Source organism: Solea solea, chromosome 6 (assembly GCF_958295425.1).
Source record: "Solea solea chromosome 6, fSolSol10.1, whole genome shotgun sequence".
NCBI lineage: Eukaryota > Metazoa > Chordata > Actinopteri > Pleuronectiformes > Soleidae > Solea > Solea solea.
The window spans coordinates 14,017,325-14,037,793 of record NC_081139.1 but is presented as its reverse complement, the minus strand read 5'-3'; the positions used below and the strand labels follow the sequence as shown (position 1 = coordinate 14,037,793).

The following is a 20,469-nucleotide window of genomic DNA, read 5'->3' as shown; positions in this document are numbered from 1 at the left end:
GATTTGGAGCCAGACTCTGCACATTAGTGAGCAGGGAATGGATTTGCAGCATGAAGGTCCAGCAGATACACGGGACCATATCACTCACAGACTGTGAATAGTGCGCACAGTCTTCTGGTTTGCCAGACGAGGCCAACCAGAAAGAAAAAAAAAGAATGAATTGCCATGAAGGGGTAGCCAAAATAAGTCATTTAAATTGAAGTCGATTAGGAAGTGAGTCTACTTCTGAATATTTTCCTGATTAATGGTCCCAATGGCTATAGTTTCAGGTCTTCCTCAAAAGCACATTATGTCAATTTGTAAATTGTGTTCCCATTTAGAGAAAAATAGATAAGAAGGCACACGTATCATCCAATAGATGCCTGTTTGGGCTACGGCGCTGGGCAGTGGCCAATCTCAAGGCTTCAAAATGGGAATTCGAAGTCTTACTATCATTATCTGTTACCACCCCCTTTTTTTTATAGTATTAAGTAAATCAAACCAAACTTAACAGAAACATCATCACTGGAATAAACCCCAGAAAACATCTTTTCTGGACAAAATCTACATAATATGCTGGTATAACTTGTATAACTACTTTAGAGCGCTGTCATGCAATCCATTCTTTCAGTATGAGGACTTAAATAGAACAATAAAAGGAAAACGACATGTCATGTCAAAATTATGCAAATGCCTGGTGTGTGAGAGAAACAAGGATGATTTTTGACTCGAGTCCATACATGTAAACAGGCTCATTGTAGTCACAGAAAATGAACTCATCACAACCAGCTAAGAGAGAAGACACGACCAGAAGCACAGAAAGATCTGTATGGACACGTTGATACTTTATGGAGACAGACTTAACAGATTAATTTGGCTTTCCTTAAAGAAAACACATGCATTAAGATTTAACAGATTAATTTACCTTTTTTCTTTAAGGAAACACATGCATTAAGACTTAACAGATTAATTGACCCTTTTCTTTAAGAAAACACATGCATTAAGATTTAACAGATTAATTTACCTTTTTTCTTTAAGAAAACACATGCATTAAGATTTAACAGATTAATTTACCTTTTTTCTTTAAGGAAACACATGCATTAAGACTTAATAGATTAATTGACCCTTTTCTTTAAGAAAACACATGCATTAAGATTTAACAGATTAATTTACCTTTTTTCTTTAAGAAAACACATGCATTAAGATTTAACAGATTAATTGACCCTTTTCTTTAAGAAAACACATGCATTAAGATTGAACAGATTAATTTACCTTTTTTCTTTAAGGAAACACATGCATTAAGATTTAACAGATTAATTTACCCTTTTCTTTAAGAAAACACATGCATTTAGACTTAACAGATTAATTTACCTTTTTTCTTTAAGAAACACATGCATTAAGATTGAACAGATTAATTTACCTTTTTTCTTTAAGGAAACACATGCATTAAGATTTAAAAGATTAATTTACCCTTTTCTTTAAGGAAACACATGCATTAAGATTGAACAGATTAATTTACCTTTTTTCTTTAAGGAAACACATGCATTAAGACTTAATAGATTAATTTACCCTTTTCTTTAAGAAAACCACACATGCATTAAAACTTAACAAATTAATTTACCTTTTTTTCTACATGCATTAAGATTTAACAGATTAATTTACCCATTCTTTAAGAAAACAGTATTCAAAGATGTCAAGCATGGGTATCTGTTATAGATGGTGTAAGTAGCAGGGAGACAAGCTGTCTATGAGTTTGTGCACAGTTAAATTTAAGGCAGTTTGAGAAAAATATGCACATAGAAGGCAGCAGTGGTGCATGGGAGCAGAGTGTGGACGTGAAATCTCACACACACCTGACATGCACAGATGAACCTACACAACAAGACTGCATGGTCTGTTCCATAATAGTTTATAGTGTATACACTTAGACTGTCATGCAGGAAAAACAAAAAATGTGTGGAAATGTGTTTTCAACTGTATGCACAACTCTATAGCACGGTCATAAAAGTCCCATCTGAATTGGCATGGGTTTGGTCCCCCTGCTAAGCTGTGTGAGAGTTTTTTTCTCTAATGAATGAAACCCCAGTCAGACATTCTGCAACTCACCACTCAGGAATCCACAAGACCATTAGCAAAGTTTGACTGTTTACATACATGCAATAATAATACATTTACAAAAACAACAGAGAGAGCGGGGTGTGTGGAAAAAAAAAAACTCCATGGGGGTCCCCACAACGTTTCAGACAGTACTTCAATAACAGAAGCTACACATCCATACTCATCATGATCTCACAATACAACACAGACACCACAACACACAATAACACCAAAATCATAGCCTGTGTAATTAGTGAGAGAATAAATCTCTCAAATGAAAATGGTAAAATAGGCTCCCTACATTCACATCAACGGCATAATAACAAAAATAAACATGTATTATTTTACACAACCTCTATTTCTTTGAACATAATTGTCTCATGTCAAAAAAAAATAACTATGCAATTAATTCCATGCACTACTGCTGCTCAAAATTTAACTGTAGTGCAGGCAAAAAAGATTACTCCAAAATATTTGTGGGCTTTTCTAATAAATTAGAGGGCGATTCAACCACTTTAATGATTATTATTGATAATTAAGGATTGTTTTAAGGAGCCAGCATTTTGAAACATTTTTGTTATATTGGGTGTCCATACCAAACTACCTAAAACCTATTTAAATGAATTTGTTGATGCTGACACGTTACTCACATTAAAAAACCCCAATAAATCAATGATTGCAGCTTAAACCAAATCAAATCATCGCAAACAGAGAATGTGTTTTCCCACGTTTAGGATTGGGAATGATGAATGATGTGTTACACATGACTGGTTTGACTGGAACTTGCCCACTGTGGTCATTTAGGAATGTGAGGCTGCTTAACTGTAAACATCATTACAACAATAAAACATGTTGTCAGAGTGCATCATTCGTAGTGATCACTACTGAACAGTAGAGTAACCCATTTTAGGGACTGTTCCTTACGTTAGCAGTGCAGATTTTGTTTTTTGCGAAACTTTAAATGAAAGTCTTCGACATTGCAGTATATGATACTGTTTATGTCTGGTGTCTAATGGTGTCACAGCTCTCATCCTCAGAATTCCCATTTCTTTAATTTATAGGCATTTGATGTTATCTTCCTTCCTTCCTTCACTCAGTTATGCTTATTAAAATGAAATCTGGAGGAAAAAAAACATTCATTATAGCTTTACTTAGCAGGTTAATAGCTTATTTGCATTTTATAGTTTGAATAGAGAAACATGGCAGGCACGTTTGTGTCTTTCCATGTGTGTGCATGTTATTCTGAAAAAATTAAATATAGAATGAACATTTTTTTTAAATAATATCTTATCAGTCTTGTTCTCATATTGTTATCAGTATTAAACTCAGGTATTATCCACACTGCTAAAACACTGGGTTATTAGGGACAGTAGAGGTCAGTCATGGCACGAGTATAGACACTAATCAAGCTACTGATAATAATTAATATATTAGTGTTACTCAGTTGGGTTTGTATCTAGTGCTCATCCCATCACCACAACGTGCCCCAGAGATGACAGGTAGCCAGAAAAATGTCAACAGTTCTGATGTAAATTAAAAATGACAAGAAAAACTAATCGTGTGGCAAAGTGTTTGAGCGAGAGACTTATATGAAACGAAAGGAGTCAGCCACTCGAGACTAAAACCACAGACCAAACAGCTTCTGCCTGATAAGCTGTTTGCAGAAGGTAATGAGCAGTAGTGACAACTTTCACCCAGCTAGGGGGCGCCAGAGACCTGCAGCAGCCTGTCCTGGTGTGGCATTGTAAAGATCAGTGTTGTGAGAGGGAACGATAAGAAAAACATATCTCTAAGAAAAAGTTTTGTACATCTCCACACATTAGCTGTACATTAATGTATAATCTTTGTTCAGATCGACAGGAGCACAGACTTCATGATGAAATCATGTTACTGTACACACTGTACTTTTATATTTTTATATTTTGTTGGGTCTTACATTTTGTTGTGTCTCATTAAGTGTTAAGTGTTAAGTCTCTTGTTGTGTCTTATTTAAATGCCTTTCGTTATGTCTATTTAAATGTCAAGTCCTTCGTTTGTTATTTTTGCTATTTTATTGTGTACCTCAAGCCGGGAGTCTCTGCAAAAATTTCATTATGTCTCATAATGACAATAAAACTTCTTGAAATCTTGAAATCTTAAACATGTGAGAGTTTTAAAAGAGGAATCAGTGTCATAAAGTAGAAAGCATGTTTTTTTTCACTGTGTTTTCATTGTTGGTATAAATGGTAGATAATATCTATCAGTTATGAAGCATTTCTGTGAATGTCAGTTTACTGTTTTCTTTTCATCCAACTAGTACAATTTTGTGAAATACAGAATGCTGAATAGTTCTGAAACACCAGGTGAATGTGTTACTTTTCAGAAGCAAATATTCATGTCACAGCTATTGTTGTGCAGATACAGTGCTTAACACATTTATTGGACCACCACCCAAAGCCACAGCTGCCCTAAATTAGCAGCATCGGTAATTATCAAAATATATATATTTTTATGTTTCTGTAACGTTAATACACCAGTATGTAGAAGAACTATAATGGAAATTCTTTTTTTAATGTTAAAAGATAATTGCCATTATTATCATGAATTTTCAAATGTACTGTTTTACAAAAAACAAAAACAAAAATAGAAAGAACAGTCTTGATTAAGATGTCAAATTATATAGTTATTAGCTTGAAATAATTTCTGACTTCCGAGAGAAGCCCAGTGAGCTGTCTCAAATGTGGGTGTAAAAAGATGAATTCAGCTTGTTATTTGCGAAATATATAAGAATAAAATTTTTAGTTTTAAAACGTTTGTGAAAGATTTCTGAAATATTAATGTTTTCCTGTTTTTATGACAGGCGGTCTGTTAAATGTGTACATTTTTGATATGCTACACTGTTAAATCCAGTTGCACATCATTCAACAATAGCAACATTAAAATGCTGCTTACACATTCATGGATCAGTAATAATGACCCAAATGGACCCACAGACCATTTTTATATGCAATCTAACAAGACCGCTGTGGTCTATTACTATTACTCGACTACACATTTGTTATATTACTGTATTTAACTTCTAATTGTCTGCTGTCTCTAACAATTCATCTTTAATTATTTACTGTATTTTGCTGCTGCAGCATCCTTGCAAAAGTTCTTCTACCAATTTGTATTTATAAAACAAATGTGACAGTTTACATCTTGAATGTTGAATGATAAATTATTTACTGTGTCAAAAGACCTTGAAGCAGTCCAACAGTGCAGCAGTGGTTAGACACCTCATCCATCTCCTTAACTTAATTACTATGGCGTGTTCTGGAAAACTTATAACTTCTAATATGATTTCTTCAGAGTTTTCTGTCAATTATTTGAATAAGGAGCAATAAGTGTATTGGCGTAAAGTCCTAGTCCAGTACCATTAATTACTTTAAAAGAAGAATTCTGTCTTGATGAGTGCAAATGCAATTTATCTAAAAGGGTGCCGTGCTTCAATGTGTGTAAGTGGTGTTATCATTAATTTAATTGGAATGTCTTTAAGTTGATAAGTATGAAAAAGGTCTGATGTGTTACATCATTACATTTATAATACCTGGGTGATGGGTCAAATTTCTATTCTGGTGAAACGGGCATTTTTTTAAGAAAATATCTTGAGTAAAAGAATCTTAGTGAACTGGTCCTTGACATGATGGTAAAAAACAAAACAAAACAAAAAACACCTCCTAGAAAATGCTTTATTCAAGGACCGATACTCAAAGGGGCTCCACTCAGGAAATAACTTTCTTCCCTCAAACATGAGAAAATCAGTTCATTGTCATCCAGTTCTAAAGCTGCTCTGACGTGCTGCAGATGTCAATATGAAGACGACACATACGAGTGAATGTGAAAGACAGACAGAGGCACACTGACGTGTTCAGACAGATCACTGTGACGGACTGAAGAGGGCAGTGTTTGTCTTCGTACTGCAGCACACCTCTACGGCAAACGTTAGAGCAAAAGACTGACAAAAATGCTCTTCCATAATTACTTCCAGTGATGTATACTGAATCCCAAAAGCTCTCTGCATATTAATGTGGAGTATTAATTAGTTTCACAATAATTAAATGTGGGGGAAAAAAAAAAAAAAAAAAAAAAAAAAGAATTCACAAAGATTAGTTTGGGGTCATAAAAATAAATGTTCTCCCAGAAAGAAAATGAAGGATTTGGTTGCAAGAATTTCTGCCGGGCCGGTCATTAGTAATGGAGTTGGACACAGAGGCTTAAAGTGTCAAGTTGGCCATTTATATATTTGATTTGTGTGACTATGGTGTGCACCAGTATTTTTGCATCAGTGTGCTTGTGTGTGTAGTCATTTCAGTGTACGTTCTCTCTCTGTGTGTGTGTGTGTGTGTGTGTGTGTGAGACACTTGCAGGCATGTATGCATGACCTGGTGTTAGATGTCTCCTCCATAAGTGTGTCGTGCGTAAAAAGTAATGCATCTCCCTCCGTTTCCATCGTCCTCCGCTTCTCCTAACGCTACAGCTTAAACCTCATAATAACTTATTGATTCCTCATCATCATTACCATGGTTTGCGTTGTCTATCAGGGCCTAATCTGAATGGGAGGCTGAGGCTGAGCAGCAAAGTACCATCCAACCCACTTCCCTCCCTCCTCCCCTCCCCGCCTTTGATTCGAACAAGGTCAGAGGAATCGATCCCCTTTGATCAGAGACTTGCTCAGAGAAAGTTTCCAGAGTCGCTGCCAGTGGTGTGCACAGTCTGGAGCTCCTCAGCCCATATGTCTGCTGGCACAAGGCTACACAAGGAGATTGTCCCATGGATGCACTTTGTTTATTTGTGGAGCACCAGTGGAAAGAACAAACGCTGATTCATACTGTAACAGGTGACAGACTAAATATTAAAATAGACAGTATGACATTATGGATCACCCTTTGTTGCAGCATTAAAAATCCTTATTTCACACATAATGTTCAAGTGTTTGTGTTTCTGATAACTTTTTTTTAACTCAATTTTTTATGTGACTGTTAAAATGATATTACTGACTCACCTCACTGCCTCTGATGTTGTGTTACTGCTACACTACAAAGGTATTATTGGAAAAAAACACACAAAACAACTAGACAGATTTTGAAAGTATAACAACCACAAATAATCGAGGCCTTTTCTCTCAGTGCTCCAGTCAAAGCAAACACATGGACGTTCATTAGAATGTGGAGCAGGCTCTATTTTTGTGTCAGGCTTTACAGTTATACAGTTATAGCTGCAGTGAGTTTGTTTCCCTGACCCTGACATGCAGATAGGCCATCCAATCAGTTTATCTTAGAAGAATAGATGAGCTTTTCACAGTTCAAAGGAGCTTCATTTAGCGCAGCACAATTGCTGCTCTTATCGTGTTGAGGGATGGGAAATCAAGGGCCTGGCTTGACCTGCTTGTTGAAATCTTATGTTGCCTGTCCAGGGTTATAATATTTATATAATTATATATTTAATTTGTATTATTATTATATATATGATAATGTGTGTGGGCCTCTGGACAGTTGAAGGAAATTAAATGTCTGATTAACTGGCTAGAGAAGCATTGACCGGGGGCATGATAGATATAAATATTTTTCTTGACTTGAAATTCTTGTCAGATGTCCATCATAGATTCAACATTGCTGTGGGTGGCGGTGGCCCAGTGGGTTGTCTTTCCACTGGAAGGTTGTAAGTTCATCCCTGGCTCTGCCAGTTTACATGCTGACACTTCCCTGGGCAAGACACTTAACCCCAAATTGCTCCTGACGGCCATCCTAGCAGCGTATATGTCACTTGTAACTCACTCTCTCATTGGGAGGCTGCGGCCAATCCCAGCTGCCATTGGGTGGAAAGCTGTGGGAAACACCCTGGAGAGACACACCTGTGGTCAAGAGTGTGTGTGTTAGAGTGTCCACTTAAACTCAGCATGTTTTTAGACTGTGGGAGGAAACCGGAGCGCATACACATATATATATATATATATATACACACATATATATATATATATGACCATTTGCAAACTAGTGTTTAATGTGTACATATACACACATATATATTAATATATAAATATACATATATGTGTATATATGTATATATATATATATATACACATATATATGTGTGTATATGTTCACATTAAACACTAGTTTGCATACGGTCATGTGTGCTAGATGAAATAAGTAGTCCTATATTAGATTAGGAGAAAAAAATATAGTTTTCAGTGTAATGTTAAACTATTGATCAACTTACAAGAATGTATTTTAATTGCAATACACCGAATATGTAACAGACAGATACATCCCGTCCCCCATTAAAAGGCGTAGTTCAGTAGAAGCAGAAAACAAAGCAAAAAAAAAACCAACAAAAAAGGTTTTGTATTTAGATAACCTGCAACTCTGTCTAGAGAAACCTGGAAAATAAAACAGCTTTTACTGCCTCCTCTTCCATCAGCCACTGAGAGACAAACAATTAGAGGATTCAGAGGAGTATAAAGTGATGGAGTCCTTCAAACTTTTACAGTTCCAATGGTGATGTGTCAGTGCTGCTGTGTGTGTGTCTGTGTTGCCTTGGGCGGAATCACAAATAAAGCCATCACGGCATCTGTTCTGCTGTCTTGCTGATCTTGTAAGTCTTTCTTTTGAGGGGCAACAGCACTGAAAATCCACGCAAGACTTTTCTCTGTTTCCCTCTGCTTTGAGATTTTGTCTGAGTTCTTATTCATCACTCCTCCTAACACGGAGGCTGAAGGCTGGGGCTGTTGCTGCAATGCCGTACTGCCAACGCAGCTGCCAGGATACGCAGTCACTGCATGTTTCTGCAAATCACAGATATGTGCGAGTTCATGTTTCTGAAAACTCTTTTACTTATTTGCATGTCTTGTCAGATGTGCGTATCAGTGGAGGTGTTTTCTAGTTACTTGATTTCTAGTTACTTGAACTGTGTAGCAGGTGTCTGCATCAAATCTTCTGATATTTGATCTCCAGTTGTGGTCTGTTGCTTTCTCATTATGTCTCACTTGCTTTGTTTCACACCAGCACCACCACATAAAGGTGAACCAGGTGACTTTAATAATGTTAAGGTAAGAAAACACTTTTGCCAAAACCAAACATTCAGTTCAGCACAGATGTCATACTGGCGGGAAAGTAAAATAGCAATATTTTTCCTGGGAGATTTCTCCGTGTTCACTGCACATACACGGTCCAAAAAGGTCAAAGGATTTCTGAGTGATTATTAAAGTTTAAAAAACTCTACTGCTCGCTGCAAAACTGAGTGACGCTTTCCACAGTGAAGTTAGCGTAAGTCAGTGCTGCTGTTTTCTTGCCTCCTTCAGGTCTGCAGTGACACACACTCTGAGGGACATCGTCATTATATCAACTGCACACAAGTGATTACTCCCAGATGCAATCACCAGAATCAAAACGTTGGCTCGTGTTCATGCACAGATGCATGTGCACACTTGCATAATGCAAGAGTAAAACAAAACCCGGTTGAACCCACAATAAGTCAAAGATTCGGTTAAAAGTGTGTTTGGGAGACCTCTGCAGCTGCATGGCCAGCAGCTGACAGCTGTGATGGAGAGCACTGGTCATCGTGTGCAATTTCTGTGCATGATAAGCTGCACGCGATTATCGTTGTTGTTGTACCCCAGTTTATCTCACTACAGGAGAACAGTTACACTCACCTGGCTGCGCTTTTTGTGGTAGCATCATCCTTCTACACACACACACACACACACACAGGCGTAACATCTAATCTGTGTTTTCTCTCCGCTCGCTGCAATAATACCGTGGCCTAATTGTCTCTGACAACGTAGCCAATCCAATTCCAGCCTGTCTCGTCCGTAATGCCTCTCTGTGTCTCTAATTAGGTCCAATCAGAAGGAGTGATATTTATCGATTCACCTCATCCCTCTTTCTCTCTGTCCCTTTCGCACACACACACACACACACACTCACTTTCTCTCCTTCACACCGGGCTCCCTTCATTCTTTCCGGTGTGTCTTTCTGAAGGAGACTGTGTTCTCTCTTTAGCTAATTTTAGTATGAGTAAAATAATTATGATCGATGCAGGTGCCTCTATTTTCCTTCAAAGCCCTTTAAATAGATAACTCTCCCTCCTGCAAAAGAAGCTTGAAGCTAATTACCATGCTAAGATGAGTAAGGAGAGAGGCCTTATTGAGCCGTTATCAGTTCACCTGCCCCACAGCTTTAAGCGTCATATTAGATATCTTAATCATTCAGCATGACAGTATAGCAGGCATAAACTTTCTTATTTTCACGACAATTTAATGTTCCTTACTCTTCCCCCCCCGCCCTCCTTGTCCTTCTCTTTTTTTTCTAAGAGATACACAGCTGCCAAATACGTGTTGCGAATGCTTGATGCTTTAATTCATCCAAACAACCTTTTAGCCGAGCTCTGAATAGAATGCAATGTTTTAAGGAAAGTCATGCGTGCGTTATTTTGGGAGTATTGACGTGCACGCTGCATCTGCAGTGACATTGATGGTTGTTTCTCCAGCTCTGAATAAAAGGTACATGAACAAGAAACGTCTGGACAAACCGTAGATTTATATTTTTTGTGCGAATCCTGAACTTATAATTCAAATGTTACCTGATTTTCTGTTGCCTTTCTTGTTCATTCTTGTGCAGTGTAAAGTCACCATCATGCATTACATTTATGTGAGAATACAGATATAAAAAAGGAAAGACTTTTGTGGAATACCTCTTTTCTCAACCAGGGTTTATTTAGATGAAATGTATTTGTAGGTGTTTTGGAGCTCAGTGTGGAGTTTGGTGCAAATGCACCTTTTCCTCAGTGAGTTACAGTGTACTGTGTGTACACAGGGTAAAATAAAGTCAAACTGGTTTTAAAGTTTTTATCTATCAAAAATGCTTCTGAGGGTATTCAGTGTTTTGTTGAGCGCTGTGTGGGCATTTGCTTCTTTGCTCATTCTGACACATCATCTGAATGTTGGAACAGTCCCAGTGCCGACTGTGCTTCCAAAACCACCGCATGATGCAAAGTCAGAAATATGAACGATGCAAATGTAATGTATTTGTGGGTTTTGTGTTGCAGCATTTGCACTGTTCATGTAACGTCATGTTCCAAATGATGCAAACTTCATGTCAAAACTCAATTGCACTGACTGTATAAAATAACATCGTCTAAAAAAAATGTGTATAGTTGAATGTGAACGAAAAATGTGTTCCAATCTCAATTCAACTATTGTTCTGGCTCCTGGAAAAGCCAAGATGGTGCAGACAAATTTGAAACAACACTTCAGAACAGTAGTCACAGTTACAGTGTGCTGCCACTTGTTACAAACACTGCAGGAGTTTTGTTGTTTTCAACATTGCACCGGTAAGAACATTCATATGAGTAAATACTCAGGTTCCCGGGGCTGTAATGAGTAGATAACAGGTTACCGATTAACCCTTGAATGTATTTCTGCAGGATGATACAAAAGAGTCATGTTGTTTTCCTAAAATAAAGCAGCTGTCAACAACCTCTAACTGGGTCTCTTCTCTGACTTACTCACACCTTCAAACGGAGGTGAGTGAGGAGCAGTGCTTGCTGAAGCTTTGACCTCCACATAACCCTACTTTAAGACAACAGAATGATGCTCTCTGATCTCTGCAGCACACCCAAATCTCTCTCTCTCTCTCTCTCACTCTGCTCTGTGCAGTGTGTTTGTGTGCAAACTGAGAGACTGCTTTGATCAGGTCCAAGCCCCCAGGGCAAACACTCTGTTGTCTGTGTACACACATGCACACGCACACGCACACACACAGACACCCAAAACCAACAGTTGCACTCCCATTCATGCACCCGTCACAGAGAGTGTGATGATGAGCGATAGATGGGGGGGGATAGACAAAAGGAGAGAGAGGAAGACAGCAAAGACTTTGAAGTGCTCCAAACTTTCAGTGTTTCAATCGCAACACAGCAGAATGTAAGAGAACGAGGCTCAGCTGAGATAAGATTGAATGATGGTCGATTCACTCTTTAGACCTGACCAATTATAGCAGGGACTGATGGGGGGAGAAAAACAGAGAAGGTGGTCATGGCATCTCATGGCAGCGTGTTCTTCATGACCCGGCTCTTGATCGGCCTTCAAACTGACAGACATCCTCTGCCAGGCTCTCGAAGTGAGCACCCTGCAACGGTGATTAGCAGTTTTCTGTTACACTGCCGGTGTGTGTTTGTGCATGATTGTGCGTGCGTGTGTGCGTGTGCGTGAGATTAGATACTTGGAAAGGTTCTGAAGTGGCCTGGCTCTGACCTCTCTTCAGTGAGCCAGCAAGCAGATGGCACTCAAGTGGTTTGACTGAAGGTGGATGAAGCGGGGATTAAGGGTGTGGTCGACACAATTAAGTGGAAGGTTATTTCACTAGTCTTTCACAAATCCTTTTAAAAGAGGTATCCGTGGTCCCATTAAGGGATTTTTACTTGGGCGATTTAACTGTCTATTCCATGAACCAGTTGCATTCCACCCCCTGCTGCACCACAGACATGATTATGGAGGTCAGTTTTCTCTCTCTGTGGATCATCTCCTACTCATCATCTTGAGCATTCGCTTGAATATCATCCCTGCATCGTGCTCTGCTATCTGTTGCATCAGCCCCCAAAGTGCAGATGTGTCATTTATTCCCCACCCCGATGCCTCAGCTAATGCAAAAATGATTTTGTGTCCAAGTAAATGTTTCACATTCAGGACATGGATCACTCTGGGGGAAGCTAAGTCTCCCTGGACATTTTTTTCCCTGGCTGGTAAAACACTTCAAAGTTCCAATCAGAAATAATGATCCCCAGTGCTGTTTTGAGTTTACATGACGGTGGTTTGGTGCTATCTATTTGCTGTGGAGAAATGCTTCCTCCCAGGTTGCAGGTTATTACCTGACAACACAGGGTGATGAGGAATGAAATATGGCTGTAGCTTCCACAGTGGATCTAGGTCAGGCTAGTCCTAGACGGGGAAGAACATTCTGGTATGAGATGAGCTGTGGTGCGACAGGGGGGTAGACGAGGCCCAGAGAACATTTTTTTTTATTTTATTCTATTTTATTTATTTATTTAAACATTTTTCCTGCTCAGTTACGCACTCGCAGTCTGACGCCAGTTGGAAGAGAGCCAGTGTGTTCTGCAGAGAAAAAGCAGGTGTCTACTGTATGAATGCGTGCTGAAATAACAGACTACGATCCTTCTTGCTCATTCTTACATCCTATTTTGGTGGACTGCTTTGTCTTCTGACAATTAGCAATGAAGGGAGGAGGGTTTTCTTGTAGTGGCCAAGCTTTTTGTGGATATAACACTGTGCAGATAAAATGACATTGTCTCTGTGGATATTTCTGGACTTTTTGCTGACATTGTCCCCAGGGACAATGCTAACATGGTCCCCAAGGGACCATGTTAGCATTGCCTCCTGCCAGACAACTCATAACTTGAATATAATTGACCTGAGTTCCAACCTCAAACTGTTCCGCAACGGTTTTGCATCATATGCAAATAAGTGAGAGCCTCGTTAAAAGATGGTAAATCTTTGTAAAGTGGGAACATGATGCGTAGGCTATAATGTTCGTGTGATTAACATTGCACACTTTCTTTTTTTAATTACTGATATTTAGAACTTTTGTGCAGAAAAGATATGGTGACATATTTGCTCCTCACTTTACATGAATAATACATTTATTATATGATGGTATATTTTTTCACCATGACCATTCATGCACGGTAGATTTGCCCCGAGTTTGTGGTGGGAAGTGGGAACTCTGACCTGGGATGCCATTCCATTTAATTTTCATTTTCTTTTTTTTTTCTCGTAGGATGATGAACATTTTCATGTTCTGAGTTGTCTGTCAAGACACAATGTCAGCCATAGATGACATTTAGCAAACAGCTGATCAGGAGAAATCTATTAGGATGTCAAAAGCAGCCATTTTGACTCTGAGAAAAGAGAACTGACCTGCAGCTGCCACTTTTCATACAAGTTAGTAGATCACAAAGTCTTATATTTCCTGTGGGGACCATGAGTATCTGTACAATTCCTTCATGAAATCCATACAGCCTTGAGACTTTTCACCAAAACCCAACAGAATGACGGCTTTACAGGAATGGTAACTACTTTTACAAAACATAAAAAATCACGGTGATTTCTATACATGCCCTTTATGACGTCATCATTACTATACCTGTCCCTATAGAGTCATGATGGTAGGGAAAGCAGATCATTACTACAGTGAAGATCATCACCTTGAAAGTGAAATCACAGGTCCGTCTTTTAACCAGAAACTAATTATATGGTAACACTTTACAGTAACATGAGAAATGATGGTAGTAGGGAGGCAATATTACAGTAATTTCCAAAATAATATCCAGCAAATGTTTGTAAAAATAATTATGGGCTTCCTCCATCAGTGTAATACCTTCACATACAAATATTTGTGCAAAATTAACAATTATCATATTAGTCCGATTACCTCCTCCCTTGTGTCCTTCATACATTTCACATTGTTATTAACAAGCTATTACTTGCTATTAGTATAATTAGCTATTACTTTTTATTATGAAATAATTACAGATGGGATGATGCCACTTTTTTCTGTCCAATACCAATACCGCTATCACAAAATCAATACCGATATTAGTCCGACACAGTCATTTTAGACCATTTATAAACTATGAACCTTTTCGTAGTCATTTCAAAGACATAATTCTCCAATGTGTAAGTAATAATGATCACCTTAGAAGAGGAAATATAACATGACTCAGCTAAAATGCTGTTCCTGGTTTTTATTTACATTTTTACAGTCTGTGCATAGTGAAGCATACGATACATAGGATTTTTGGATTGTATCAGTTTTTACATTTTTATTTGTCTGATATCTGATCTAGTGATTTGACCAATATCGGACTGATACTGATACTGACCAATACCGGTTCCCATGGTATTACTTCCCTTTTACAAAATTATTACCACAGTATCACCATACTGTTAACTTATTGTTACTGTACTGTAATTCAAATGTTGAACTGCTGAATGTTATATTTAACATTTTCCATTATAAATAATGGTTTGATTCCACGTTTTGTGAGGGTCGCTGCCATTTTGGGGCTCTGTAATTTAGCTTTAGTATTCATCTCCCTTTAATTGTACTGTGTTTACATTTGTCTCGAGGTATAAGTACACACACAACAGTGAGATGTAGCCCAGTTGCAGTTGGTTATCGACTCCTGGGTTGCATCCATCTGCCACAGTTTGGGTTGGTCTATCTCACATGGATGATAAATAAAAGATGCAGAATGCATGGAGTTTTAATTATGCAAACAGAGCAATATGTCTTTTTCCTGTTAAGCAATGTTCTTTAACAATGACACAATGTGTCTGTATGTATTACATGTGATTTAAATATATTCTGCCATGCACAATGTTTGTTAATTTGCATTATCCATTTAGTTGTAGTTATAAATTCAGTGTGTGGTAAGGGATCAAAACGCACAAATAAACATTTTGCATTTGATGTATTTTCATGGGATTTTGTCAATCATGTGTGTATTTACACAACGAAAGACTAGAAAATGTCTTTTGTGTATTCACTGTGAGGCAAAGATAAAAAAAAAAGATATTATGAAGTAATCAGGGGGTGATTATTAAAATATTCTGTTGCAGCACAAGCAATTTCTTTTTCAGCCAGTGTAGGATCTCTTGGCAACACAGATGCAGCTTTCCTGCCTAATTAGGTCGATCGATATGTTATACCTTTCTATTTCTGTCATCTGTTGTGATGTTGAGATGCATATGCTGCATCACAGGTTTCAAAGCCATTCACCCAGCTGTGGAGCCGGGACAAGGCTGAGGCGGTCTCTGCCTTGGCTGACAGCATTGGTCCTGACTTCATTACAGATGGTGAGTCCATCTGCAAACGGCACAAATAGTCTCTTCAGATAACACTTGCACATGGCACTTGCACATGGAACGTAAGTTCGGATGAGACAATTCCAAATTAGGAAGACATGTAACTGTTGAAAGATTATCTCTGTCTACAAGATGCATGTATATGTTCCAATTTCCTCTGAGTTCACAGCTGACGTGGAGGACACTGGCTTTTGGAGCTTGTGCAGTCTGTAACTGGCCATTACTCTCTTTTGCAGACTCAATAGAGATTGCAATTAACCTATATGAAAACCCCTTTATTTAGTTTAAATCATTTAACTGAAATGAGATCATACATTAGAGACTCAGACATTTCCCTCACCACACCTGGCTGTGAGTAACCAGCCAAGGGACGTCACGTCCCTTTCAGGGCTCAGAGGTCAAGTAATTGAAGTGGAAATAAATGCCTGCATTCCCCAGTAGCTTTAAGAGAAGTGGAAAGGAAAGGAACATTTCAAACAAATAAATAACATTTCAAGGTGCCCTCCCCACTTCACAGCTGTGGATAGATCTTGCCGGTTTAACGGAGAGAAGGAGGTAGAGAATGGGAGAGATGAGGAGCTCCTCACACTGACTTGCTCTCTTTTCCGAAATGCGTTGGAGCCATTGAGGCTGGAGCTCTGCAGTCCATCCAGAATAGAAGTGTAATCTACTTCACACACAATGTGGGATATAGTGTATACTTTCGTACACTCACATCAAACAAACTTTCAAAATGATATCTTTTTAAGTTCAGTTAGTGCGGGAAACTTTGTCACAGAAAGAGAAAGGTAGCTGGGGCTTACGTTTCATCTGTGCATGAGGCCTCGGAGGAAATATGTTTCACAGTTTTCTCTGGGACAATACAAATGTAGCAGTTGTAACTAGCTCGAGTGAAATTGGAATAAAAATAGTTCAATTAAATCTGTTTCACAACACAGTCGCCAGAATCACATGTTGCCATTGTATGTTTCTGCAAATCGCAGAGGTCTGAAATTAAATTACATGACTTATTTACATATATAATTAGGTGCATATTTAATTTGAATCGCTTGTGGCACTTTTGGCTGAGATGTATAATTGAGGATGATTGAGGGTTTAGGCACAAATAGCACCTGTTTTGGGCTAGAAAAAAAATCATGTTTTTCAAGAGCCTCCATGAGAAAAAGTGTAGCAGGGTTAAGACAGAATGCCATAAAAACTTGAAAACACAGAACTATGGTCTGCTACTGACCAGACTTTCACCCGACCACAGTGAATCTTGCCTGAAAATACCTGAGAACTGATAAAACGTGAAAGAAACAATTTGCCAAAATGTACCAGTTTCTTCTGAACAGAATGCAACATTTCCCATGGTACGTAGGGAAATTACTGGGACACTAGGCTGATCAGAATTCAAATTCCAGTCATTGAAAAAAACAAAATAAAAACAAGCAAACAGCAAGTTACAATAATCTATTGATTTTACTTTTTAATTTTTCATAAAGCATTATGCAATCTCAAAAAAACAAAACACAATTTTGATGGATTTTTCCTTGGCTACAACCCTGATTAAGCGATGCATTTGGCAACAATCCCGCCCAAAATCTCCCCACTCCTTCCATATGAATCTGGGTGCCATTTTCCCTGAGACTGTTCTTGTGAGCTCTCTCTGATGTGTTGTGTTATCTCCTTGGGATACATGCATAGATCAGCTTAATACCAGGCCACTGACCTTGGAGACCTATCTTTGGAGTGACATTTCTTTCACTGCTTGGCCTTGGACAGATACATTTCAGAGAGAACAAAGACCCCGTCTCTCATATCCGCTGTGGCTCTCATGGATGCAGCACACTCCAGTCTCTCCAAATTGTTTTTTTTTGGTAATCCGTGCCCTTGGCTGGTATGAGCATGGGCAGAGTGGGGTTTAGTGTGTATTGGTATGATTATGGCATTTGGTAGCCTAAATTCAGACTCCAGCCAAGGTGAATGACAACTACACCAGTGCCAAAGATACTACCAGAGCCATTACAAAAAAGGATTCAGGAGAGCTATTATTAAGGAATAAATATTGGAGAAAGCTTAAATGTAGTTAATTGCTTTATTCCACACAATTGCTTGTTGTTAGAGTATTTTTTTGTATTACTGATCAGTTACTCCATAATAACCTTTCAAAATAATGTAGATCAAGTGATCAGCGACAGAACTGCGTTACTGCACCTCCTCAAAATGTGTTGCCAAGACATTGAGCAACTGGAGGGCAGTTTAAAGAGAGACTTCATATGCAAGTAAAACAAGACATATGGCCCTTTTCCACTATGGTCCCAGCTTGCCTCGGCACAGTTTAGGTTGGTTTTCCACCATAAAAATAGTACTTATTCAACGTGGGCGGAGTCATCACTGCTCAGCTGCATGAAACTGCCGTGAATTTGTTTCGCTAGAAACGCAACTTGACCCAGCCATGCCGAGGTGAGGTGAGGCGAGCCAGTGGAAACACACCAGTAGTGAAAAAACAAGACAACTCTTTTCACATGTACATACAGTAACTCTAGCCTGGAAATAAATAAGCATCCAAAAACAACAACAACTGTGAGAGGACATCAGCTGAGGAGGTGAGCTCTAATTAGTCCTGAGGACAGATTGTGTTCGTACATGCTCAGGGATGTGGAAATATGTGTCCTCAAACCACATCCAAATGTGATTTGCGTGATGGATTGGAATAGTCCAGACCTGTACTTGGTGGAATTTAGAACTTTAGTTGTTCAAATAACACCGTTCCCCTTTAAAAACCATTCTGCTTTTATGCAGAAGAAAATAACATGATAAAAAAAAAGTTTCTGAACATTTGCATATCTCTGTGATTACACAGTGTGCTATCACAGCTTGAGCTTGCAGGCTTTAATGACAGTTGACATACATTAATTGTACGTTCCTTAGTTATGGAATACAGGTGAAATTGAGCGCTTTTATTAGATGCGAGTCCTTGAATTCAGATTAACCCTGCACTTGCTAATGATACTGAAATTCATATATTGTCAACAGTTTCACCTGATGTCATCAGACTGAGGTGCCACATGCTGATAATTTTTTTTGACTTTTTGTAATTATGGTTCTAACAAATGTCTGAATAAAAGTCTTACGCCCATTACACTGGAAGAAAATGGATACAAAAAATAAGTAAAATAAGTAGGTAAGACGGTATCTTGTTGGAGATGGTGTCGTTTGGGTCATGTGGGGGTGATAAAGATAAAATGCCACTCAGTAGAAGGTGGAAAAACACATTGAACCACTAAATGTTCATGTCTGAATTTGTTTTGCCATCTATAACAGGAAGAGCAAAAATAAAATGTGGCAGGACCAAGGGGAGGAGACCAGCGACAACGCCACCTGGGGGAATTTTGCCCCCAGGACTTAAATAGAAACAAAACATAAAAGGGCAACACGGGTTCATTGACACACAGGACAGAGAGTGGGTTCTATGTTGCAAAATATAATTTATTTTATTTAATTACATATATAAGTTATCACAATAAAAGTGCTTCCAAAGGAACAACTAATAAACCATTATAAGAACAGGACTGGGGCTTACCACAGCAGCAGAAAATCAAAAAGGGAGAATCCAACACGACACCACCCATGACAAAACACCAAACACAGACTCGTGAAAAGATACCACCACCAGGGAGTTGGCACCTGTTCAACAAAAGAGAAAAAGGAAACAAATTACTCAAATATAAAACATACACAAACAAACCCAAATACGTAAACACTTAAATCACAACACAACAAATATAACACATCTTAAATTACATCCAAAGTAATCTTATAATAACAGAAAATTATAACTACTAAACAAAAACTACTAATAAAGATCAAGTAAACTCAACAAAGAAATCCGAATACTATATCCAAGGAAAATGAACATTGAAAAATAATAAACTCCATTACATGGCAGTGCATACTGGAGCTATTAAAACAATAGGCCCAGCCAACAGTTAAGTGAGTTGAAGACGGCCGAGTGACTACTCCTACAAGGGGGGCAGGAGCAGAGTAACGGCTGTACAGCCACGTTATGCTAGTTATGCTAGTTATGCTACAAAAGGGCGAAACAGTACTGCTAAGTGTACTCGTCCTGTGCGGATGTTTACAGGCAAGGGAAGTGAACAGACACCTACCTGGTATTAGCGGACAGAGGTGCGCTGTACACGCCACGCCAAACAATTCGCCGCACCAACCGCAGCCACGTAAACCGGATGTCACTCACTGGAAGCGTAAGGGGCGCACGAGCTCACCCTGGCCGTATTTGTACGCCGCTCCGCCTGTCAATCATTGCCGGTAACCCCGCTCACGGCTCCGTGTAAGGGGGGGAAAAAAAGGGGGAAAAAAGACACGTAAAGTATTCAGTTATATGAATCTCAGCGGAGCCATTTGCACAAGCGTAATGTGCCATTAAAGGGTGTTAGGTTATATTATGCTCTGAAGTAAGGACACACACCGGGTCTTATTTACCAACC

The 20,469-nt window shown here is 38.6% G+C and overlaps 1 long non-coding RNA gene across 1 annotated transcript; it reads right to left on the bottom strand.

Annotated features, from left to right (window-relative positions):
- Positions 1 to 14,960: 14,960 nt before the first annotated feature.
- LOC131461370 (uncharacterized) lies at positions 14,961 to 20,251 on the bottom strand. Its single transcript, XR_009240469.1, has 3 exons — positions 20,131 to 20,251; positions 19,545 to 19,648; positions 14,961 to 15,980 (listed from the first exon to the last, which is right to left on the bottom strand). It is a non-coding gene; the product is annotated as an uncharacterized LOC131461370 (long non-coding RNA).
- Positions 20,252 to 20,469: the final 218 nt, after the last annotated feature.